The following is a 26814-nucleotide window of genomic DNA, read 5'->3' on the forward strand; positions in this document are numbered from 1 at the left end:
GCAGAGTGGAAGGAGCACTGGAAGTGGGTTTGAATCCTGACTCAATTACTTACTGCCTGTGTGACATTGGGAAAGTTACTTAATGTCTCTGGGTTTCGCTTTCCATCTGTAAAATAAGTATACTGGACTAGATGAATTCTGAGGTACTCATCAATGATATGTCCTATGGACGCCCCCCTGGGCAGGGGCTATGTCTGTTCTGTATTCTACACAGCAGTGAGCTGACTACCGATAATAGACAAATGTTTAACCATAAACAATAATAACACAACAGTAATAATAATCCTGGGTGGTTATGCTTTTCTTAGCAGGGTAATATTCCTGCTGAGCCAAGACAACAAAACCCAACTGTCGCTGCACCGTCCCAAAGAACTAAGCTCTCAACACAATCCTTTCCCCTCTCTGTGACTCAGTTTTCTCATCTGTAAAACGAGGAAGTTGAACTAGATGATTTCTAAGGTCCCTTCTAGCTCTGACCTTCTACAGTAATGGCCAGCTCTGACATTCTATAGTCAAAGGTTATTGACAGCTCTAAAAGTTAAGAGTCTAAGGTACCTTGCTCCATATCCACTTTTACAAAATAGGAAACACAAAATCCTGGAAGTCAGGGAGCAAGCACACAGCAGAAAAAAACGACATACATGACCACCTACAAATGAGGTACATCATAGGCCAGGGGTGTCAGATATATTTCAGACAGCCTTTCATTCAAAAAGAGGTTGAGTGGGGTATGTAAAAAGGATGATAGAATGTTCAACCTATAGACTGGATCCCATAAGACCACAAACAGCTAACTGGGAGTGGGGAAAAGACTTGATGGAGTGAACCAGGGGTATGACTATTTGAACAAAGATAGAAATGTCCAGTGTGGTATCAGTACTGGTTACATCATAACAAACAAAGAGAGCATATCATGTCCTCTGTCCAAACCTGGAATGCAATGGACACAATGGAGTTTGTATGGTTCCATTCCAACCCTTACCACAAAGTATGTGGAAATTTCAGCAATTTAGGGATCCAGGATTTCATTGATGTGGGTACTGCCTGAACTTGTGCAGAATGTAAAGCTACCTACAATACTGCAGATGGTTTTTGATAACTGTTTCATAATGTTGTGGCAGAAGTATCTCATCATCCTAGTGATACTTTTCGGAATGAACTTAGACGCTGCCAAATGACAGACATACTGTCTACTGCTCGATCTATGCCCGAAGCTTTTCAAGGACTAGTGTTCCATTGGCATAACCTTCAAAAACCCATGATCACCTTTATAACCATGATGAAGCAATGGAACGTGACTTCAATGGATGGGAGTGACAAAATGGATTTTTAATTCTTCAATAACATGCATTTCTTTAGAGAGAAATGGAGAGAGATAAATGAGGGTTCGCTCCTCGTGGAAATATAAAAATGCTTTAAGACTCAGTTCCTTACATGAGCCCATTTACTGAGCATATATATTTCAAGAGTGTTTCTCAATTGGGCAAACTTGGAAAAACTGATTAGTATCCATCTTCTTCAGGACAGAATGAGGGAAAACAAAATGCACCACTTCTATCCTCTCCAAGAACACAGATTTGCTGCTTGGCAATCCCAGAAGAAGGCCACTCACTTCAAGTCCTTTATTTCTTGGCACTTGGCACAAATGCTCAAAGTAAAGAAAATCCCCCAGCCAGCGACCAGGGTTGTTATTGGGATTACTCTGGATGCTGGCTTTTTACACGCCTTTGTGACCTGAGGTATTGGCCACTTACACCATAAACAACACATACAGCCTCTTGCAAAAATTCGAATCTAAGTCATACCTCTAGGCTAATGATGAATGAGCTCTGATGAAGCTGTGGGGTGGGAGAATTACCACTGTCAAAGATGTAGAAAAGGTTCTCCCACTTTCCACCTTTCCCACCAGAGAGAAGGCTGAAATGGAGTGTGAAGAGAATGGGCTGGCAAGAGAGATAAGGTCAGTGGAGTTGAGGATATGGGGGAATGAGTTGAAAAAGCTATGGGGAAAGGGTAGGGAACTATTACGGTCCTAGGGTCAAGGGGTGGCTACAAGGGACAGACAGACATGAAAGCCCAGAAATATATGATGAGGCAGGAACCCTTAGAGATATTTGATCTATTGGAAAATTAAAAGAGAATTACTGTGAGGGAAACCAGACTTGCCTATCACCTAGCAGTGGTTAGCAGGATGAATTGGAAAGGACTTGAGGAGAGTACAACCTGTGTCCTCTACCACATCCTTGAAAAACGGTTATCCAGCCTCACAAGAAATCTCATTCCCTCTCAAGGTCCCTGGAACATCTTGACTAGTACAGGACAGAGAGGAAGATCATAACAACCTCTGTTCAGTGACCCTCTTTAACATCAAGAAGGCATAAAATGGAGATATGTATGTTTACTAAAGGTGTTTACTTCTGTCATGAATAATGTCTCACAAAGATCCAAAATGAAGAGGATGATGAATCTTGGATGACCTTTAGATCTTCTTGTTTGTGAATACTGTTCTGATGGCAGTGAGCTCCAGAATATGAAAGGATCCCCATGATGAGATATAAGATTACCCGATAATCTATATAGAACCAACTAAATGGATGTAAAATGCCTCTTGGCTAAATTGTGACATACCTACGAGTGGTCAGCTTGTTGAATCAAGACATCAGTACATAGTTGGGCAGCAGATAGATGCACTACAGATAGTCAAGGAACTGAATAGCAGAAAGAGTGGGCTAGCATTTAGGAAACTGCACAGTACTTAAAATAATTATGTGTGCATGTGTAAAATATTATCCTACAGAATATTTTCAGTGATTACCTATACTCCACAAATGGAATAAGGGATTTTTTTTTCCTCTTGGATCTATAATTTCATTGATGAAGAGAGCACCTGAAGAGGAAACTTCCGCTACCAATGGAGTTGAAGCAACTGTTCTGCAGTTTGTAGCCTCAATGGAATTACCTAGGGGTCACTGAGAGGTTGAATGACTTGCTCCAAGTCACAGAAACACCATATGTCGGAGATGACCTCAAACCTGGGTCTTCTTGACTTTGAGGCCTATTCTCTATCTTCTTATGTCTAAGTGATATCATCTAAGAAATGTACAGTTAGAAAAGGAGGTGAGACAGTCATGAGATACAAGTGAAGGATAACAGATGTCTAGCTCAAATGCTCCACTGGTATCCTCAAAATGAAAAAAGATGTAGAGGAAAGCCTCTAACAATATTAGGTGGTTCCTCACTGCAGGATCTATGAAACCACGCAAGACAAGAGTCACATGATAGAAGGCATAGATGAGCTACAATCTGAACCTGTGAAAGAACTGCAAACTGATGAAGTCAAAGAGCCACTGGATATAACACTTCTGCAAGTAATATAGGGATTATTAGCCTCATTTTATATGGGAAGAAACTGAGACCATGAGAAATCAAATCATTTGTTCAAGGTCTCACAGGAAATCAGTAGCAGGCTTTGGAATGTTTTATGTCTGGCTGCCACCCTATGAAGCCACATCCCTCTTTTCCTCATAGGGCTTCAGTCTGAAAGAAGGCACTGGGGTGAATGCTATATGGCTAAAGTCTACTTCTGACCTTACAGGTCAGCTAGTTTCCAGGGCCCAAGGAGCCAGTCTAATTCGCCAATATTTTCTGAATTACATAGGTCTTTGAAGCTGTGCCCAAGAGGCTATAAAGACATTCTGGTTCTGAGGCAATGAGAAGGCTGGGGATTTAGAAGGGAAGATGCTGAAGGAACACACTGCAGATTTAGGGGTGGGAGCCATGAAGCCATGTATTACGGCTTCAATACAACTCCAGAAGATGTCCACAGCTCAAACTATCCCTTTCTTTGAATGAAACTACTGCTTGCTTAGGCCCTAAGCACTTGGTTACAAAAGTCACTTAGGAAGCAGGAGAAAATGAGAAGGAACAAGACCTCTCTGCTTATACTGATCCAATGAGAGATGGGGCTAGAGTGAATTTTCTGGAGAATTAAGATTCAATTTCCCCAAGACTATATTTCTTCCTTGTGGTCTCATGGGTCATGAGAGATCCAGGCTAGTGTTAGCGTACTGTAATCAGAGAAGCTTTTGAGTAAACAAGGAAAGACAGAGCCTCAAGTAAGTGAAATAATATTACGATATGACAACAAACAACTCAATCTAGCTAAGCCCACATTCTCTCTTAGATATTCCTGGATCTCTGGCTGAGAGTTGTCCTGGTCATTCTGGCTGAAGACGCCACAGAAATTTCAGAAGGTAACTTTATTTTGACTAAAACAATTGCCAATGTGGGGAAATGACAGGCTAAGATGTAGATTTCAACATGAATGCCACCCAACTCTAGAGCCTTGCCACACATCAGGAATACCTAACAAAAGTAGGAGGTGGGGGAGGATGGAAAAAAAATAGTACAAAAACAGAAATCAAGTTAAGACCCGCAAATACCCCTTGGCTCAATTGGAACAGACTGCCTCCATGTGAGAGGATAGGATGAGGTGGTGCCAGGAGTAAAGCAATAGAGGGGCAGACCTGGTTTCATCTCCTAAGGGAAAAGAAAATAATATTAAGCTCAGCTGTATTGCTAACAGAGACCCATCACAAGCATACCATAATATTTAATTAAAACCTTCAGGCTGGCTCCAGTGGGTCTCAAAAGTCTGGAAGAATAGGCTGTGGGCAGAGTTAGGGGGCATGCTATACCTTTTGGTCCAACTCTTGGGAATTTTGCTTTTATTGTTCCAGAGACAAGTAAAGGTAGAGTTAATTTCTCTCTCCTAAGCAAGAAGCATGGTTTTCCTTTACTCATGCCATCTTCACCCACTAGGATCTGAGGGCAAAGTTCTCCCCCGGGGCTGAAGCTTCACACGGCATGACTTCTTTATAGATAAGGACATTTTATATAGGGAGACCAGGTGGCCAAATATACTTTTTGCCAAAGCAGTTCTGGAACATGATAGATTTTCACAGGATATTAGCTTTATAACCAGAATGAGAAAACGGTAAACCGTGAAAGAACTGCAGGGGCGGGGGGGGGGGGGGTGGAGGGAACCCAAAATCAGGGGATTCCCACCTTTAATATCAAAATGTGTGGTTGCCTAGAGCAAAGCAGACTTTGCTAGATTATTCTCTGTGTTATTTTCTATGGCAAAATCCAGGTAAGAGGAGAGGGAGAGGAGGAGCAAGGGGAGAAAAAGGCCTTCCATACCTCAAAAAATCCTTTAAATCTGTTGTAGTCACTCTCTCTGGTGGAAAAATCAATTGTTCTTCTTAACAAGGTATGAAGACTGAATTGTCTAACACAATACATTCCAGCCAAATCCTTCTGGTTCACAAAGGAAGAAAACTTGTCTCTTTAAAAAAAAAATCTCATTTGCTTTTCCCTCAAGCAACACTCTATTATTTCTCAGAGCTCCAGACCAAACCTCTGTGATAATCCCTTTTTTGCTGAAGCCTAAGATACAACAGGAAGAGCAACCATTCCGGTGTCTAAGTCTCTCCCCTGGGTCCCTAGTTTCAGCACGCAGACTATGCAAACCATTATTGGGCCTCACTCAGTGTAACCACCATCCTCTCAAAGGGAGGATGGGGAAAACCTAGACTGGATAAAGGGAGAACTGTGTGTGGGGCCAGAATGAAGTGGACAGCTGTGACAGACCACCAGCTGTCATTAAACATCCCCAGGCCCAAACTTCAGGATCCTCAATTAGGCCGAGATACATTCCTTGGCACTTAAGTCCTGGGAAGCAGGTGTGCAAATCTTCTTCTAGGCTATGGCTCCAGGATCTTTGTAGGATTGGTAGTTATGGATGGGCCTGGCATCCCTCATGTCCTAGTTCTGAGTCACCCTCTTTTCTACTATACATTCTGGAACATGGGTTGGTGACTCAGTATGTGAGCAAAAGGTAAGAGGAAAGAGAGAAGAGAAAAAAAATCAGGAAAAAATCTTCAGAGGAGAAACACTCAAAAACACTTAAAATCAAGAAATAACACTCGGAAAAAGGACATCATATATTTTCTGACACTAAACTGCATAGATATGTTCATCCCAATACAAATCCACAACCCTCCTGAGCTCTTCAACAGGGAAGAGATGGCTATGGCTCATGGGAAATATGCAACATCTTGTTTTGGCCTCTACATTCAAGGCGTTCTACTTTCTCATCACCAAATTACCCAAATAAGAAGAATCATTAACGTCCTTGTTATTATATTGTAGCAAAAGCCTCTAGTGCTGAAATGCTACAATGTGCTATTTGGTCAGTTCAACAATTTACTTTTGGACCATGTCTACAGAAATAACATCATTATTAATCTGGAACTGAACTAGAAATACATCTGGCCTAGGTGAATAACTCTCCATGGACTTTACCTGGATGATTTTCCTAAATGCCAATAAATTTTCTCAGTAATATTACAGACAAAAAATAAAATAAAAAAGCAATTAATCCTGAAAGACCTTTTACCTGGTACAGCTTATGGACATGGGAAATCCCCTGGGGCTATGGCACGGGCAGACTCATTCTGATCTCTTGGTGGAAGTCTCAACCTCTTAAGCATACCTCTTACAACAAAAAAATCCAGCCACAACACTGGATTCTATACTAAAGGAAAATTAGTTTGCCTAGTGAGCTTCTCTTCTTTAGCTAAGAATTAAAACTGGATTTCCTTTTCTACCACCCAATATTGTAAAATGTTATGTGCCCCAAGGGCATTCAATAAATATTAATCAAACTGAATTTAAAATGCACTCAGTATCTCCTGGGGAGAGCACAAAGAAGATGCCAAATTTTCAAAGGACATCACTTATTTTCCTGGGAACTGCAGCCAAGATCAATTGTGAACAAGGGGTCTCCAGTCCTCTGGAGTAGGCCATTAGATGCTCAGTCATCACAGCCAAATTCCACCATAAAACCTACCAGCCTGGGTAGAAGATGTGATTTATGTTTGGATAGTAAAAAGCCTTGGGAACTATTAGGTCAGCAAAAACAGCAGTGGCTCTTGGGGCCTTCCCACAATTCCCACAAGGGTCAGAAGAGTCCCAAGAGAAATGAAATGAAAACAGGAAGGACAGGGACTATCGATTATAGAACTTTTCTAGCATTACTTCCCTTCCTGTGGTCAAACAAAAGATCTTGGTGGTCAATCCCACAGATTATGAAGTTCTAGAACAGAACCACTGCCTTTCAGATTCCTGCTTCCCAGGAGCCAATTTCAGGTTAGGCAGAAAATGGGCAAAGAAGAAAAACACCAAAACCATCCTCTTTCCTCTCCATCATGCCCTTCCTCAAAGAACTGAGCATCCTTATATGAAGGAATGGAAGGGCCATGTTCTAAGTTTGGTGCTATGTATATACTGACTTCAGGAGTCAGGAGACCTAGGTTCTAGTCCTAACCCCCATGACAGCCAAATAATTTTCTTCAACAGGATTCAGTTTTACCAGCCTTCTTTCTAACTAATGCCAATTTTCAGTTGCCTCAGGGTTCACAATCCAGTTTATGAATGTCTCAAGATTCTTTCCAAAGTGTTTTGTAAATCTTAAGGTGCGACAGAAATGTTATTATTATTAGCTCTTCCCATCACTTTTGGTCACCATTTCCTTGCCATTTTTACCAGAAGGTTGGGAGCGGGAGGAGAGAATTGAAAGTTAAAATGATCAATTCTGCTCCTGGAAAGTAAAAAAGCAAAAAACAGTCTCAAATTTCTAAAAGGACTTTATAAAGTACTTCATTTGATGCCCCTGGGATGTATGTAATATGTTATTTTCACCATTTTACAGAACAGAAAGTTGAAGATCAGAGAGTGTTAAGGGACTTAGTTGACTAGTCATATGGCTTTTGGGTGGTGGACCTTGGACTGAACTCAGATCTTCTGGCATCAAGACTACTGTTACTTCCACAATCTGCTGCCTCCAAGAAGTTAGAAGAAAGAAAAAGGTGACACTATGGGATAAAGGAAGGCTTCTGAACTATTTGTGGCTTTAAATGATTATTATCACCCATTAACCTGATCAATAAGGATGTGAGAACACGGTGAGGCTCTTAAATGTGTAGGGAAAATGAACTGGACAATATTGGTAAAATATCTTCAAAGGAGAACACTTAAAAAGCATGCAAACCCATTATGTGAAAGCAATATGAAGACAGGAAATGTGAAGCAACTGCCCAAAGTCGGCTCCCTCAGCTACCATGCAACATATGGTATTCACTATTAAGTTATCAGCTTAAATGCACTAATGCTACATGGCCCACTGTGTGCAAGTCAGTGCAGGAGAAATTGGCAAATGGTGCCCACAAGACCTCTGAGAGCACAGGAAGCCTGGGAACCTATTCATTAGCTCTTGGCAATCAACACCATAACAAGGTCGATTCTCAGGATGTAGTTGAATTTAAGGCATGGTGTTTACTGATCTCCTGTAAGAGTCTGAATGTGAAATCATATTATAAAATGGTAATAATTCGTGGTTGTGTTGAAGTACAAGAAGATACACACAGTTTTCATAAGTGTTGTAGGAGGTAGGGAAAGAGACTCCTGGCCATGTGACCAACAAGATGGTGGAGGAGACATTTTCTCTGATGCCCATGACCTCTCAAACCTCTCTCAGACAGAAATTATGTGCCAAAAATAAAGCATATCAGCTGTCTTCCTGGTCTGGATACCCAGAACCAAAAGGAGGTTACAAAAAGATTCCCTCTTTGAGTTCACTCCACACCCCCTACCTGACCACCCAGCAGACGATGAACAGTGAGGTCACAGTAAGTGACCCAAAGATCAGACCCACAGGCTTGCAACAAAACCCATGCCTACAGCCCAGTGTTGTCCGTCCCCCCCCTTTCCAAGGCCTTGGAGAGCTGGCATGAGAGCTGTGACAGCATCATTCTGCATTGCAACTAATCTCTGTAGGACAGTGGAGGGAAAGGGACTGGGCATGTGATATACGGCCCAACTCCACTTCCCAACCCCCTTTGTGGTAAAGCCAATGAGACCTAAAGTATAGGAACTAACCCCACAGAATCAGTAGGGAAGCAGTCTTAGTAGCCAGTGACAGGTTAGAGAACTGGGGAATAGAAGGTGTGGGAGAGGACCCTGGAACAGGACAGTGGGTGAGAGGGGACTGCATGGTGCTCTACCTAACCTGAGGTTAAGAGCCAAGCATCCAGCTGGGACCAATTTGGGCCCCCTTCCACCCTGCTATAAATCACATGAGACAGAAACTCAGACTGGTGAACCATGAATTGCCCAGTGTTGGAGAAGGCTGAGACCTTCTGGATCCAGTCCCCTGGTGACCCACCATCAGAGAGGAAGGAGTCAGAAAGTGAGCAAGAGGGAAAAATAAGGGGTGCGGGGGGGGGGGGGGGGGGGGGGGCTGAAATTACCAAAGGTCTTAGGAAGAAGAAAACTCAAAGACCTTGAACTGCTTCAATCAATAGGGAAAACATCAATAGCAGAAGGAAATATTGCCTCCAGATCTAGTAAATGAGTTCAGACATCTAAGCATAACTACTTCCAAACTAAGCCCAGTGTGATCTACCCTGAAAATCTCAGCTGAACCATAAATGAAAAAAGATGGACATTTAATAATAGAGGTGTTTGAAACACTGTTTGAACGAAAACCAAAACTGAAGAGGTTATTTGTTTTTCGAATACCCCAAACAATAGAACTGTAGGAGGAGTGGATTAATGCAGCATCCAAGGACTGCAACAGCAGAGTAACAGCAGAGAATAGTAAGAGACTTCTTTCTAAATGTACACAAGGAGAACAGGATGAAGGTAGAAGTCAGGTAGAAGTAACAGTGAAGACTGTGTCCACAGAATCTGGTGACACCCTGCCTACAGACAGAATCAATGGTTTTTTGGTAAGACTATGTTATAAAATGGGAGTATATATGAAAAATAAAGTTGATAGGAGAATAGAGGGGAGGGTGTGAATGTGCCCAGGTCAAATTAAAGGCTATCAATGAGAAGGTGACCCCTGTTGTTTCGGAGGAAAAGAAGAGCCTGCAGAGGAGGAAGGGAGAAGGACTGAAAAGAGGGGAAAAAGGAAAAAGGACTTGCTTGGTGGTAGGAAGGAATTCCACTGAAGAGTATTCCTATGGGAGAAGAACAACATTCTGTGAAAGGAGATGTGGACTTTGTGTTGGGTGTTGTCTGGGAGATTTGGTGCTTGAAAAGACAACCTGTCCTACCTTGGAAGAGTGGGAGTCAGAACTTCTGGGAGCAAGTGACATCTGGGGGAGTAGGAGGGCATGGACCCAGGGAGAAGATTTTGAGGTAAATAGGGAAAAAAAGTAACCAAGGGCAAGGCATAAATCAATGATGTGCTGTATAATCAGGGATGGGGGTGGGGTGTGTGAGTCTGGTTTTGTTTGGAGAGTGAGGAACAATGAAAATGAAAATCCAAGGGAAAAGCTCTATAAGGCAGTGACAAACTACATGAAGAGGAAAGCCCAGGATGGATAGCTCTGCAAGTTTTGATTTCATGAAGGATATGGAGAGAGAGGGACTAGATGATTATAGGGGTCATGAACCAGAGAATGAGGTTCTAGAATAGACAGAATAAAAGAATGGATAATAAAGTGAGAGAAATCTTCTCTGGAAAGGGGTGCAAAAAATGAAATAAAAAACCCTAATGAACAGGAATTAAAGAATAAGAGAAGAAAAAGAAATCTACCTGACTAAATGAGAAAAAAGGGAAGAATTAAATAACTAGATAAAAGCAGGAAATAAAAAGGAATTAAGAAACAAAATTCCAAAGGAAAAAGAGTAAAATACAGGGGAGGACTGGGGGTGAGGAGAAGTCAGTGAGAAAAGGGCCATCTTAAAAAAAGATTAAGCTAAAATAACTGAAGAAACAGGACTGTGCTTACAATGAAAGAGGAGAGGAAATCTTAACTTGAAAAAACCCCCAACAATAGAGATAAATGGAGGAAAATATAAACCTAACCCTTGTGACTTTAAATGTGACTAAACAATTTGATAAAATGAAAAAGAATAATAGATTGGGTAAGAAAAGAAAACCCTAAAATCTGCTGCTTATAAGAAACACATCTAAAAAACAAAGACATAAACAAAGTAAGACTGAAGGGATGGAAAAACATTTACTATGCATCAAGTGAATTAAAAAATGCAGGCGTTGCAATCATGCTATCTCACAAAGTAAAAACATTAAAAAATTGGAAGGTATAAACAAGAAACTACATTATGCTAAAAGGAACCACAGACAATAAACCAACATCAGTAAAAAAATAAAACAAAAACTTCTATGTTCCAAATGTCTTAGCACCCAAATTTATAAAGCAAACATTAACTGACCTACAAGAAGACAAAGACAGAAACAAAATAGTGACAATCCTGCTCTCAGTTTTGGATTAAGTCCAGCAGTAAGATAAAGAAAAGGGAAAATATGGAACTGCACAAATTGCTGGCAAAACTAGAGGTAAAAGACTTATGATTATCTTCTAAATGGGATTGCTAAGAATATACATGTTTCTCAGCACCACATGTAACTAAAAAAAAAAAAAGGCCATGTATTAGGGCACAGAGATTGCAAACAGATGTAAAAAAGTAGGAACAGTAAATATGTTCTTTAAAAAAATAGTCAGGGACCACAGACAAAAGACACAGAAGCAAGGGGAGACTTAAAAATGAAATATTGAGTGGGTAAAAAAACAAATCATAGAAACAATTAATAATTATGTCAAAGAAAATTATAATGATGAAACAACATACCAAAATTTCTGGGTTGCAGCTAAAGCAGTCCTCAGGGGGAAAAAAATTATATTCCTACAAACATACATTAAAAAAAAAGAGAATTAATGAACTGAATAAGTATTTTAAAAATTAGAAAGCCAACAAATAAACCTAAAACAGGCACAAAAGAGTAGTTATTTGAAAGTACAGAAGTAGATAAACTTAGAAATTTAAAAAATAGAAATAATAAAAGTAAAAGCTGGTTCTTTGAAAAGACTAGAAAATTTGATAAACCATTGGTTAATCTGATTAAAAAGAAGAGGGTGGAAAATTAAATTAAACAGTAAGGTGAAATCTCAATAAAACCAGAAGAAATAAAAATATTCAGAACATATCATGTACAGTTATATGCTAACAACATTGAGAACACAAAAGAAGTAGAGGATTACCTTCAAAATTATAAAATATCCAAACTATGAGGAGACACAGATAGAGAGCTTAACCCAATCTTAGAAAAGGAAAGATTTAGCTGTAAAGGAACTACCAAATGAAAAAAACTTCACAAAAGAATTCTATCAAACTTTTAAAGAATAATTAGTACCCATACTTCACAAATTATCATAAGAAATTGAAAAAGAAAGCACCCCAACAAAATCCTTTTATGAGACAAATATAGTCCTAACGCTCAAATCAGGGAAAGAAAAAACACAGGAGGAAAACAATAGGCCAAGATCACTAATGGATACTTACTCAAAAATTTATTTTCTTTCCTTTTTGCATTTAATATCACATTTTTCCCCAATTACATAAAAAATAATTTTTAACATTCTTTTTTTAAATTCTGAGCTCCAACTTCTCTTCCTCTATCCTGTCCCCCCCTCATTAAGAAGGCAAACAATTTTACATAGGTTTATACACGTGCAGTCATGCAAAACATATTTTCTTATTTGACTCAAAATCTTGTCAAAAATGATTTATCCAAGAAATTTCTCATTATGACCAAATGGGATTTATATCAGAAATGCAAGTTCAACATTAGGGAACCAGTGAACATAATTAATCATATTAATGACAAAAATATCCCAAACCACATGATTACCTCAACAGATGCTGAAAAAATTTCTTTTATGCTAAAAACCTGAGAAAGCATAGGCATAACATAAAAAGCAGCTATCTAAAACCAAAAACAAGCATCATATGAAATGGGGATACAACCAGAACCTTTTACAGTAAATACAGGAATGAAACAAGAATGTCTACTCTCCTCGTTATTATTTGATACACTTTTGGAGATGCTAGCAATGGTAATAAAACAAGAGAAAGAAATTAAAGGCATAAAGATAAATAAAGATGACATAAGACTATCCCTTTTTGCTGATGATATGAAGGCATATTCGGAAAATCCTAAGGAATCAGCAAAATGCTAATGCCACCGATGCAGCTAGGCAGTGCAATGGATGGAGTGCTGGACCTGAATTCAGGAATATCTGAGTTCAAATCTGGCCTTAGGCCTTACTAGTTGTGTGACCCCAGGCAAGTCACTTTACCTCTCTTTGCCTCAGTTTCCTCAATTGTAAAATGTGTATAATAACAGTACCTACCTCTCAGAGTTGTGAATATCAAATGAGATCATATTCATAAAAAGTGCTTAGCACAGTGCCCGGCATATAGTAGATGTCACATAAATGTTTATTCCCTTTTCCCAACTGAGAAAATTTCAGCAAAGTTGCAAGTTATTTTATAACTCAAAAATCAATTGCATTTCTATATAATAAAAACAAAAACACAAAAAGCAATAATAGAAAGGGAAATCTCATTCCAAAGAACTACAAAATGCATAAAATACCTGGGGATCAATCTACCACAAGCACACAAAAGACTTGTATATATTCAATTACAAAGTGCTCTTTAAAGGACAGCTTAAAAAGCTGGAGGAACATTAAATGCTCATGGCTAGGCCATAACAATACTCCCACTTTTAATGCTATACCATTAAATTACCAAGGGAATGTTTCACAGAACTTTATAAAATAGTAACGAAATTCATTTTGAAAAACAAAAGATCTAGAATATCAAGGGAAATAACAAAAAGTAGGGATCAAGGAAGAATAGCATTTCCAGACCTCAAACAATTATAAAGCAGCTATACTATAAATCATATATTATAAAGCAATTATATTATAAAGTCATCAAAACCATCTGGTATTGGTTAAAAGAGAGATCAATGGAATAGACAGACAAGGGAGAATCAGTAACAACGGAACTCAATAACCCAGTAGAAAAAAGCTGATACAAGTGGAAAACAAATTACCTAGGGAAAACCTCTTTATCTGATAAAAACTGCTGGGAAAACTAGAAAATAGTCTAGTAGAAATTAGGCTTAGACCAACACCTTATACCACATTCCAATGGATATGTGACCTTAATATTAAAGATCATACTATAAAAAAATTAGAAAAGAAGCAGATCATATACATTTCACAATTATGGGTAGGAGATATATTACAAGAGATAAAATAGATACCTTAGACTATATGAAACTGAAAAGCTTCTGCACAGACATTAATGCATCTAGGATAGTAAGGGAAGTGGTTAAATGGGGAAAAAAAATCTTTGTGTCAAATTTCTCTGAAAAGGGTTTGATATCCAAGATATATAAGCAATTAACAAAAATGTATAAGACTAACAGCCATTCTCCCAAAGATAAATGGTCAAAGGATATGAAAAACAGTTCTGAAAAGAACTACAAAGCATTCATGACCACATGAAAGAATTTTCTAAATCACTAATGATAAGATAAATGCAAGTCAAAACAACTGAGATTTCTTTTTTGTTTGTTTTTGTTTTTTTGGCAGGGCAATTGGGGTTAAGTGACTTGCCCAAGGTCACACAGCTAGTACATGTGTCAAGCGTCTGAGGCCGCATTTGAACTCACGTCCTCCTGGCTCCAGGGCCGGTACTCTACTCACTGCTCCACCTAGCGGCCCCCAGCAACAACTCTGAGATTTCACCTCCCAACTTTTAAATTGGCAAAGATGACAAAAAATGGCAATAGTCAATGCTGGAGAAGTTACAGAATGATGGACACACTAATACATGGTTGGTGGAGCTATGAAATGGTACAACCATTTTGGAAAGCAATTTGGAATTATGCAAGGGACTAAAATTTGTTCCTATTTAAACTAGAGACTCCGTTACTGGGCTTACACCCCAAGGAAGCCATTGATAAGAAGAAAGTCCCCACACGCACTAAAGCAGATGTCCTCTAATGAGAAATGGCTGAACATACTGTGGCACATTAATGCGACTGAGTAATACTGCGCTATAAGAAATGGTATGTGTGTGACGAATACAGAGAAGCACGGAAAGATCTGTATGAAGCGATACAGAGTGAAGAAAGTAGAGCCAAGAAAACAGTAACAACATTGACGGAAAGAACAACCACACACACACACACACACAAATCAAAAGTGAATCTAACAAAATCATAAAGATCAAGCAGGACTCAAAAGAACAGATAGGATAGGGTACTAACTCACCACACCCTTGGGGGAAGTGGGATGGAATAGGTGTCATACAATGCACATGTTCTCAGACCTCCTCAAAGTGTCAGTCAGTTGTGTTGACCTTTTTTCCTCTTTAAAAATACTATTTGTTATATGAGATGGTTTGCTAGGGGTGAAGGAAAAGAGATACTAGGATAATTATGATGATCTAATTAACAGAATATCAATAAAAACATTTTAAAAAATAAATTAAAGTGGTATGAGGTTAAGAATGAAAAAAAAAGTCTAAGAAATCAAGTTTGGCAGTAGGAAAATTGAAAAAAATATGGCCAATGAAACTGGCTTTAAGTAGAAGGAAATTTCCTTCTCATCAAACCACAAAGATTTCAGAAGGCTGCCATAATGGTTTACAAATAAAGACAGGCATAGATGCAAGACCATGCATGGCCCTATAGATGAGATCGGCCTGGAGAGTTGTTTAGCTGGATTAGATTCAATTCACAATTTTGAGCAGCAATTACTACAACTATTAGTCAATAAGTTGTGATAATGAGGTTTATACCTCAGAAAGCTCTCTGATTTAATCACACCATCCACATCAATGGGATAGATGAAATAAAGTATACCGAGGGACTTAGAGCTAAGTTTTTCAATCAGATGTCTCAGGTAACTTATATGATTGACACAAAAGGAAAAAGAAAAGAGAAAGACAGAAACACTACAGTTCTAAGTCTGAGAAAGAGTCTGCTTTCCCAAACAAAGTAGCATGAGGGAGTTATAAAAAACTAAATTACTACCAAATCAACCCCGCTGAATCTTCAGGAAACATCATGTTACTGTTCTCCAACTTACGTCTCCTGCCATCTTCCATAATGAATATGCTTCAAATCCTATAAATTCTCTTTCTGTCTCTCTGACAAAATGTGGGAGCTGGGGGGACTTTGGAGACATTTGGCTGGAGCACTGGGAAGTGAAATTCCTTGGAGCATTCACAGGTCTACATTTGAGGTCAGACTAGAAAACGAAGCTGCTGAAGTCTGGCGATGAAAATGCTTTGTCAGGAACCTGCACAACATACATATCAACATTACAGAGGAGTCAGCGAATACGCTTACAGAATTTTTGATGCAAATGCTCTGAAATGGTACATTCATACACTGACACTACAAAAAAAAAAGTCAGATCAGTTGTGAGTCATGAGGTTTTTCAGGACATAGACATACACTTCAAAAGGAAACTGGTCTGTGTCTCCTTGCAAAACAAAGCTAAGCCAAATGGAAAAATGAGGCGCTTACTCAATTTAATAAACATTTATTCAGTGCCTTGTTCAAAACACAGTGCATTAGGTAATGGGGATAATAAAGATGAAACAAGACAGTTCCTACCCTCAAGGAGCTTACAATCTAATAAGTGGATGAGATATACACAGAAGTAAATACAATGCAAGTCAGAATAAATTATTACATGCAATGGGGGACAAGCTGGGGCGGCAAAGGGCTTGGATCAGGGAAGGCATTATGGGAGAGAGAGCACCTGAGTTGATCCTGAAAGGAAAGCATGTCTTTCAATAGGCAGAAAGATGTTAGGGGAAGACCATTCCAGGCACGGGGGATAGCATGCATCGTGGTGCAGAGGTGGAAAAGGACAGAGAAAGATAAGATCAGAAAATCTGGGCAGAAAACATCTGATTTCCCCTCAACTGCTTGGGAGTTGGTAACATTCAGTTCCAATTCCTAAGAGTTGAGGAGGCTGAGGAGACTTTTTAAAGTGCTGTGGAAAGGATCTAGCAACTATAACAGATAGAACAAGCAGTCTGCTTTTATTTCTTTTGGCCTTACTATCTCCATTTTCACCAAAATGTGTATCCTCATACCACCCTAGTATAAAAAACCCCAGATCTCATGCTTTCATCTCACCCCAAAGGGAAACAAAGTCATTAAACTGTTGTCTTGAACCACAGGCTTTAGATCTGGATGAAAAAAAGCACAAGCTTCTTTAGTTGAGTTTCTACTCAAAAAATGAAATGCCAGGGACTTCTATAACTTGATCTGGATCCAGAAGAAGGCAGAGCAGTACAGTATCAGTGGACACAGATGCACAGAGCCCCTGCTCATCACCTGCCCCCTGAGTTTTATTATATTTTTTTCTAGCCTCAACAACCTGTGACCATTTTCCTTCTAGTGAGTAGGTCAACCCTAAGCCTATGGTTTTCCATAATCAGCAGCAGCAGAAAGAAAGCACCCAAACTGATGAAATCTGGCATTATGTAAGCTGGTCCCATCTCATTTCCCTGAGACATTTCACAGCTGTGTCTTTAGCTACTCTGTTTCCTCCCCTTACTCCTTAATCCCTTACCTTGTACTTTTTTAGAGTCCTTTAGTTTCCAAAACACTTTCATATGTATTCATTTGAGCTAATCCAAGAAAGAACAGCAATTGTGTTCCAAAAAGTCTTAAAATTAAAGAACATGCTGGTCCATTGTAACCCTCCAACAAATACCTTCTTCAAGGACCAATCTGACTTGTCTCTGTTGGTGCCTGGTCCACATTCACAAAGTACTTGACAGTTTCCAAAATGCTTTCATCAAAATCACTTTTCCAGGTGGTACAAGAAAGGAAGGATTGGAGATGGGACTGGATTCCCAATCTTCCTTCAAGCCCACAGCTTTGTCCACTTTGCCACAGAACACTGCCTTCACAACAGAACTGGTGATGTCAGTGAGTTGTTTAAGTATTATCTTCATTTTACAGATGAGGAAACGAATTAAAGCAGTGAAATAACTTGTATAACAACAAGCTACAGCTAACATTTATATGATGCCTTAAGGCATGCAAAGCATTTTTTTTTAACTTATTTGACCCTCACAACAACCCTATGAAGTAGCTGCTATTAACCTATTTTAGAGATGAGGAAACTGAGGCTGCAAGGTTATGGGACTTGCCCAGACTCACAAAGCTAGAAGTGTCTGAGGCAGGATTCAAATCATATCATCCTGGCTCCAAGTCCAGCACTCTCTTCACTACACAACCTAGCTCTCCCATGATTTAACAAGCGGTGACATTAAGACCTGAATGCATGCCAACTAGCTCCATGTTCTATGTTTGTTCCATTAAATTATGAATTTTTAAAAAATTTTATTTTTTCCCAATCACATGTAAAAACAATTTTTAACATTCATTTTTAAAAAATTTTGAGTTCCAAATTCTTTCCCTTCTTCCCTCCCTTCCACGCCTCCCTGATACAATTTGGTATAGCTCATACGTGTGCAACCATGCAAAACATTTCCATATCAATCATGCTGTGAAAGAAAACACAGATCCCTCCCCCCACAAAAAAAGTGAAAAAAGGCATGGTTTGATCTGCATTCAGAATCCATCAGTTCTTTCTCTGGAGGGGGGCAGCATTTTTCATCATGAGTCCTTTGGAATTGTCTTGGATTGTTGCACTGCCGAGAATAGCTAAGTCACTCACAGTCGATCATCGTACAACACTGCTGTTGCTGTATATGATGTTCTTCTGGTTCTGCTCACTTCACTTTGCACAAGTTCATGTAAGTCTTTCCAGTAAGTCATGAATTTCTACAGTTGTACTTAGAGCTAAAAGGAAAGGAGCTCTGGACATGGGAGAAGGAAGGGAAACAAGTAGTTACATCAGACCTATGGACTTGGAAGTGTCACTAGAGAAGTGGGGTGTAGTAGAGGCCTTAGAGTCAGAGCAAATTGGATTTGGTCCTGTCCCGAAAACTTACTAATTAGTTGTGTGACCGCAGGCTTATCTTTGAGACTCAGTATCCTCCTATATCTACATTACAGGTTGTTGTGAGCACTTTGTTTCTGTATCCTCAGTGTTTGCCCACATTGTCTGGCACGTAGCAGTGATTAATAAATGCCAGACGAACGTGATCTGTACCAACTCTCTGATTGTACAAAGGAGGACACTGAGGCCTTTAGAGAGGAAGTGACCTGTCCAAAATCACACATTTCCCCCAACCACTAACCAACTTTCAAAACCACCAAGAGGATTGGGAACAGAAGAAAACAAGCAAGTGGAGATGAGACTAGAGCAGGAGCTACAAGGAAACAGGAAGGGCGTTAAGGCCGAGGACAGCAGTGAGGCAAGCTAGCAGCTAAGATATTCATCTTGCATTCTGCGTGGCCACAGTGGTGAAGCTCAGTCAGACAAGAGTAATGGGGGGGGGGCATAACGAGTGAGCCCCCAATCCTGGAGATGAGATAGGCAAGAGCCATTCCCTGCCCTCATGAGGCATATGCTCTTAGACAGTGTTAGTACAGTGTTGCAGCAGGGGCTGCAACACGCAAAAGACCCAATGACAGTTCTGCTCATACAGCAATTCCTACTTTGCTAGGGGGTGGGAGGACAAAAGAAGGGAGAGAGCAAATAATAAAGCTCTGGAAACAGAATCAAGAAAGACAGAAGAAGGCACAGCAGTACGTACTTACGGCCATTCTCCAAGGAATTTTTTCACCTTTTCTAATTCATCTCGCAAAGGTGGCAGAAAAATAGCTAAGGACCTAACACATCAAAATTTAATGGACAGAGCCTCACAGTATAAACAACATTGTTGTAAAGAAGCTCAAATAACCCAAAGCCTCCAGATTGATACTCCAGGATTAGGCACAGGCAAAAAGATATTCAAACAAATAAACTTCTAAAATACTGGTAATTCCCTGACTCATTCAGTGTATAGAGGTCTGGTGTAGGAAAAAGTGGGCAAAAGGAAAGCCAGGGGTCATTATACTCCAGAATATAGGCTACCCAAAATATAATGGAAATAAAGCAGGTGGACCAGGGAGCTGGAGAACTGTAACAGATTCCCCCCACCAGTTACACATTCCAATTCTCCACTTTCTATCATTTACCCCTTTTTGCCCTCTATCCTTTCCTAGCTCTCTTCCTCATCTCTAACAGTACTGGTTAGTTTCATTCAAGTAGTCTGCTCAAGGTCATGAACTGGGTCTTCTGTTTAAATTTGCAATCCCCAGAAGATTCCCTCCTCACCTCACCCCCACTCTCCTCCATATCTTACAAGCAATGGGTACTCGATAAATATTGAAGGATAGCACCTGTCAGAGAGGCATCTATCAGGATCCACCGGCCTATACTGATTAGCTATCTTAGAATTTCACCACCTGTGGGGTAGGGCATGACACCTGTCTCAACCACTGCATGTAAAAGGCTAGAAAGTAAGAAAGCCAATCAATGACTATTTCTGGGAGAGGAGGGAACATGTTAGCAGAAAATGCATGGACTCTACTAGCCCCAAGCTCCTCAAACATGAGCCTGGGAAGACGCAATATCTCCAGCTCATTTGGGAGTACTATTGCTAAATCAGAGGCGGTCAGGTGGAATCACATTTATGTTCAAAATGCCCTCCTCCCCCCATCCTCAACCAGTGCTAGGCTCAATTAGGTTCTACTCTCATCAGACTTGACAAGATCTTAGGGCCTGAACATCAGCCAGGTAGTCTGGGCCTGACCAATCACCTGGCCCTTATGAGTTGTTAATGCCCTCTAGTCTTTCCCCTCTATTAGGCCACGTGGGCCTATTACAGGTATGTCCCTATAGACCATATTGCAGTTTTGGGGTACATGCCACCAGCCACGATGGGATATTTTCAAAAAGTACTTGCCAAAGAAAGTCGATCCTCCCCCTTCTCTGATCAAGTCCACAGCTTCTAGGCAGATCCCTGCTTAGCCAGGTGGCTAGCAACATCTAAGCTCCCTCTGGATCCAAGCTAAAGGGGCACAAAACTAGCACCTTTCCCCTTCCCCTCCCCCCACATTTCACAAGCCTGTTTTTATCACTCATTTTTTATGGTGAGTGAAATCCCAGGAGCTCCAAGGAAGCTCCTTTAGCTTTATTTATTTTATTTAAATAACATGGACATATGGTTTATTGCCACAATTAAATGGAAATGGGAAAAAGCTCTGAGAGACCTAATGATAACCCTTTCCTATGAGTCACCACATCCCACCGGCCAATGTTCCTTGCCCACATCACTTGCTATTTTGTGGCACTATGTCCATTATCTTCTGCAAAGCGCTCTGCAGTTTCTTTTTCATACTACGCCTACAAAGGAGAGGGATGTACTTCTAGCTCTGCTATATAAATGGGGAGAAGCAGCCCATGAGAAGGACCAGGGTTGAGCCATCTTTGTTCTCAGAGCTGGAAAAAAGCTCAGAGGTCACCTAAGTCCAGCTCCTACCTGAAACATGAATCTCATCTACAACATTCCAGACAGGCTACGAACCTCTGCCTGAAAATCTCCAATGACGGAGAACTTTTATTAACCCTGCATCAATGGACATCAACTAAAAATTTGATCTTGAGGCAACTGGTCCTGGGATGAGAGATGACCCCAATCTCTGGATCTGTGGCTCCTAATAACCTCTCTTCTTTATTTTTCCCTGTCCATATGAGTGTCTACTCAACATCTGAACGGGGAAAAAGTAATGGAGACAACACCACAACTGGAGAAACTGGAAGAAATTTGGTCAGGGTCAGAAGTGACAGGCAGATTACAGATGTGTGGCCAGCAAAGCTCAGTAAAACAGACCACGTGGTGTTGTTCTCCCAAGTCAAAGCAGGAGGAAAGGTCAGAAGATCTGAAATCATGGGAGGTGGAGAGTCTCTCAAATGACAGACATGAATAACCAAGGACCTTCTGTTTTCAGTCCAAGAAGGAGAATCATATATCGCCTCTGCCATAAGGAAGAGGGCAACAAAAACATGGGCTATCTTTGCTGACTATTTCTAGCTCTGCTGGGGCTAAAGGAGAAACGTCATGTTGCTAAACAAAATTTGCAAAGGAAAATGAGGGGAAAATGGGTCACTGGTAGCAGCATAATTCCTCAAATGTCTCCTCCAATTACTCAGGACTCTACCTAATAACCCATAGACATTTCTAGCTACTTATTTTTCCTGTATCCCACTCAGACCTGGTTCAACTTCACATGACACATGCCTAGGGCACTTTGAACCAAAGAGGAGTAACCCTACTGTCCTTAAAAAGAAGTCCAGTTATATCATCATTTACATTGACATCAGCTGTCAGCATGCAAGGAAAAAAGAACACAAATTAAAAGCCTGTTGCTTACCCTGGGTGGAAGGGAGAAGCTGCTCATAGGCTGTTGAGACTCATTCTGGATTTCACACTGCTGGACTTCTATCATGACACTGTCCCATCATCCAACATCCCATCAAGGAGCAGCAGGTAGGATGACATAAGCCAGTCACCAATCTCCCTAAAATACCATAGCCTCACCTGCTCTGGTCCCCTTTCAGTTTGACAGAATGCAAAGCTGAGATCATCATCTAGCCGGTACTCACTATTATCAGCTGCCTGTGTACCCATAAGGGCATCAGCATGGCATGTGTTCAGAGGTGAACAGTCTCTCTATTTCTATACATCCTTAGGCCATGGTTCTACCAGAACTCCCTAATCCCCATTATGACTTCCCATAGCACTGAAGGGGTGTGATAACAAAAGGTTCCCATATGCTCACCCAGTTCTGCTTTTTTTATGCTCTCTCTTGGCTCTACTACCCAAGAAGGAAAATCATAATTACACAGTGCAAGGACCTAGACACTAGTCTAGGAGCCAAAGTCAGAGACTGAGCTGTATTACTGGCTAAGTGACCTATGTTTCTAAGATAGTCCCGTCTCCACAAACGTGTAACAGGTAGAATGATGTTCCCAGCTCATTTGCTTCCCAGTGGAATGAGGATCTGGAACACAATTATGAGCCCAGCCCGTATCCCTCCTCACTCAGGGTTTTGAATCACTGTACTAATCCAAAACACAGCCGAAGCACTGCAGAAAGAAGGTCCCCCTCAAGTCATGCTTCTAAAGGAGGCTCCTTCATATCCAGTGGGGCCTTCAAAGTTCTCTTCTACTTCTTTCACAAACCTTTCTTTACCTGGCCTAATATCCCAAACTTCAGTCTCTCTCAAGCACCAAGAAAGATATGTTTTCTTCCCATTTTATATGCTATCTGACCCTTGGCAGTAGAGGAGAACTCCAGCAAGCAGCCTGGAAAAGCTGACTTTACTGCTGTGGCAGGCAGGGAGCTTTAAATGACATGCTATCATCATCTTGGAGATGAGAGAACTGAGGTTCAGTGACAGAGCCGGGACTAAAACTAACGTTCATCACCAAAGGAAAAGAGATGGATAGACTAGCTTCTTAGGAAGTCCAACCCCAAAAAAGAGCTCTAGAAAGAGAGACTTCTTCCTAAGGGGCCAGGTGGCTCTCTCAGTCTCATTTTTCAAAGTCATGGAAGCAGTCTGAAGTAGAATCCAAGTAGTCTGCCCTATAAAGACATCTCAAGAGTGCTTAGATCCTTTTAGAGAATATACTTTTAACCTGTTAACAAGCTAGGAAGTTGTACTGGACAGAGAGACTAAGTGGGTCTCACGTACTCAATGCTTATCATATGTATTCTATTACTTCAGCATTTTTGATGTTCACACACTCAATTTAGCTGGTGGGAGAATTCCCCCTGGGCATTTGCCTCTCTCATTTCCTGCTTGATTGGTCAAGGCCCACCACTTGGGAGTTCCATCAGCTGACTGGCCAGAAATGCCCTAATTAGGATATTCTACAAGGCTATGCTGAATTGTGCCAAATATGGGTTAATGAATCTCTAAAAAGCGCAACTGGGTGTTACCATGGCCTCCAGGAGAACAGCAACCTGGCAGAGCTGCATGGTGAGCTGTCACTGGTCTGTGTGACACCTGGAGTTAAGTCAGAGATGTGATAATTACATCAGAGATGTGATATCTATGGGGAGGGGGAAGGATTCAGACAGACAGAGACAGAATAAAGGAGGAGAGACAGAGAAAGAGAGATCATCAACCCAGACATAAAACCACCCACCCTAATATGCCCCTATCACCAAGATCTTTTCAATGTTACAAGACTACACATTTACTATGACACCCTTTGCATTGATAGCTTCTCAAAGTTGCAAAGGCCACAATGGCTATATAGTTATTTTATTGTGGCCCTCTTTAGTACTGATGGCTTCTCAACACCACATACAATATATGCTTGTCTTTACTGTTAAATACATATAGCTTATATATACGTACGTGTATATATATTATATGGATAAAATACATACATATATGTGTGTATACAGAATGTGTGTATGTGTGTGTGTGTGTGTGTATAGAAAAATTTTATTTCAAGTACCAAATAAATGTTTTCAGGAATCAAAGGTGAATCTACCTGTTACTTTAGACACCTAAATTAAGATTGAACAAACTAAGACACAAGTAACAAAAGAAACTTGTTCTTACCTGAAAATCTGTCTCAGTTATGATATAAGCAAAAGACCTATCTTCTGACCTAAACTGACCCTCTAACTGGAATGAAAATCCTAGATTACCCCTACCATGCTCTCTGCCTTAATCTGGGTTATTCCCCAAATCCAAGATTAGCTCTAAGGCAAGAGATGAGCTCCTTCCCTTCCACCCCTCCCCCAGCATCCTGCCATCTATCTACAATCTAGTACAGTTTCTGAATGAATACCTCAGGACCACAGTGAGATGCTTGAAGCAGAAACAGTTCCCTATCTCCATTAATTATAATTCATATTTATACAGCACTTTAAGAGTTAAATAGTGTTTTCCTCACAACAACCCTGTGAAGTTCAGGAATTTAATTCAACAAATATCTATGAGGATAAAAAGATAAAAATACTAGTTGCTAACTGTAAAGACCTTGCACTCTATATACAGTATAAGTATTTTTAATAGCCTAGCCCTATTTTACAAGTAAGGTCATTGAGGTTCTGAGAGGCTGAAGTGAGTTGCCCATGACTACATTAGAGTTAATTGTCTGGAGAGAACCCAGATCTTTTGATTACAAGAGCAGCACTCAATATAATAAGCCATGTTAACTTTCGGCTCCACACCAAAAAGGCCTAGTTTCAATTTAATCTCTACTCTCGCATGTACTGAGGAAGCCCTCGATCTCACGTTTTTTCCAGTGGCAAGAGAAGTTTTTTGTAATAGTATCTTCATCAATATCCAATAATATCTCAATGAATATATGCTCAGGGCACTTCCTACTCCTTTACTGTGACTCAATTTAGCCTTCAGCCTGGGGCAACATGACGTGACAGAGTCAGAAGACTTGAGTTTGAATCGTATCTCAGTTTTGTGATTACCTTTCAAAGTTTCCTCATCTATCATATGGGGTTAATGCTACTTTTCCTCACAGATGTGTTATCATCACCAGTCAGCCAGCCTGGCAAGCTTTGCTCAGCCCAGGACACACTGACGCTAAGTGTGGACTCCTCTGAGCCCAGATCCCAGTCCTGACACTGAGAACGACCTGAGCATGGCCAGTGCCCCTCCCTTCACCTTCTCCAACTACAGAGTAAAGCGAGGAATCTTACTGGCTCCAAGATGCTCAGGAAAATAGCTGGTGACAGAGGGACAGGAGCCAGAGGGCAATGGAGAATCCAAGCATCACCGTGTCACCTTTTCAGTTTTGCAGACCCGGAAAGTCTTTACAGAACAAGGCAGGAATTAGAGAGGTCTTATATTCTTTGACCAACGCCTTGTCAAATGGGCTGGACAGGGCCTATCAGTAGCTGCTTGGATCCTGATGTTCTTCCTTTTCTCCTTCCCTTTCTGAGAAGGCAGTTGCTCAGGTATCCAGCAAAGAGTACCAAACACTCTGGAACATCTTCAAGACACTGGAACTGTTAATTCTTACCTCCTCAAACACTCTGTCCTAGAGCCCAAAATAAAGTCAGTCAGTAGATGCACGACCAACCCCTTTCCTGCTTCTCCCAACAGAAACCACCTAGAAACTCTCTTTGTCCTACGTCAAGTAAAGATGCACTCTGCAGTATAGTCTGGACAGCGCAGGGGACGCTTCCTGGCTCTTACCTGTCATAACAACTGAGCCCTTAACAAAGCACATTAAGGGTGCTGGCTACAACTGGCTGGGAACAGAAGTTCTTTCAAAAGTTTACAAAAGAACATAAGTCAAAGAACCTGAAATCAAAGACCACTGCTCTGATTAAATACCATCCTTGTTCCTACCAGTCTCCCACTTAAGGATCAGTAGCCACCCAATCCACTTAGTTCGCACTAAGAGAAAGTACACAGCTGCAGCCTGGAGCAAAATTTGACTCCAGGGGAGACACGGAATCTGTTTGCTAGCCTGAAGCCATGAAATATACTGACTTTTGACTAAATGTTCTTCCCTTCTGAGAACATCCCATTCCCATGCAATCACCAATTTATTTCCCTTTGTGTCCATGGGACAAAGTTATACATGGCCAAGAGGAATCCACACGTGAACATTCTAAGCGGAATACATACACACATAGAGCTAAGACTGTCAATGCTGCCAAAGACCCCTAAACTGCGTTCCCTAAGAGATGTGGACTCTAGACTGAAGCACAGCACTCACTCATTCATTCAACAAACATTTAATGTTTATACTGTGTCTATTTCATGGAAGCAAAGTATTCTGAAAGAGACAAGGTGAATGAGAATCACAGAATATCAGCCATGGAAGGAAGGCAGCTCAGAAACCACCCACTCCAATGAGGACCCAAGCAAAGATCTCCTCAACACCA

General features: G+C 40.6%; 1 protein-coding gene across 2 annotated transcripts in view; it reads right to left on the minus strand.

Annotated features, from left to right (window-relative positions):
* Positions 1 to 26814, minus strand: part of CAPN15 (calpain 15) — a 95945-nt gene that overhangs the window by 34854 nt on the left and 34277 nt on the right. Inside the window, exon 1 of one of the 2 annotated variants that reach the window (XM_036738440.1) lies at positions 11725 to 11744. The exons of the other annotated variant lie outside the window; for it this stretch is intronic. The gene's annotated coding sequence lies outside the window, so the exon portion shown is untranslated. Of the gene's footprint in view, positions 1 to 11724; positions 11745 to 26814 lie in introns of those variants that run through there. 2 annotated transcript variants of the gene reach the window in all.

Source organism: Trichosurus vulpecula, chromosome 9, assembly GCF_011100635.1.
Source record: "Trichosurus vulpecula isolate mTriVul1 chromosome 9, mTriVul1.pri, whole genome shotgun sequence".
Lineage (NCBI taxonomy): Eukaryota > Metazoa > Chordata > Mammalia > Diprotodontia > Phalangeridae > Trichosurus > Trichosurus vulpecula.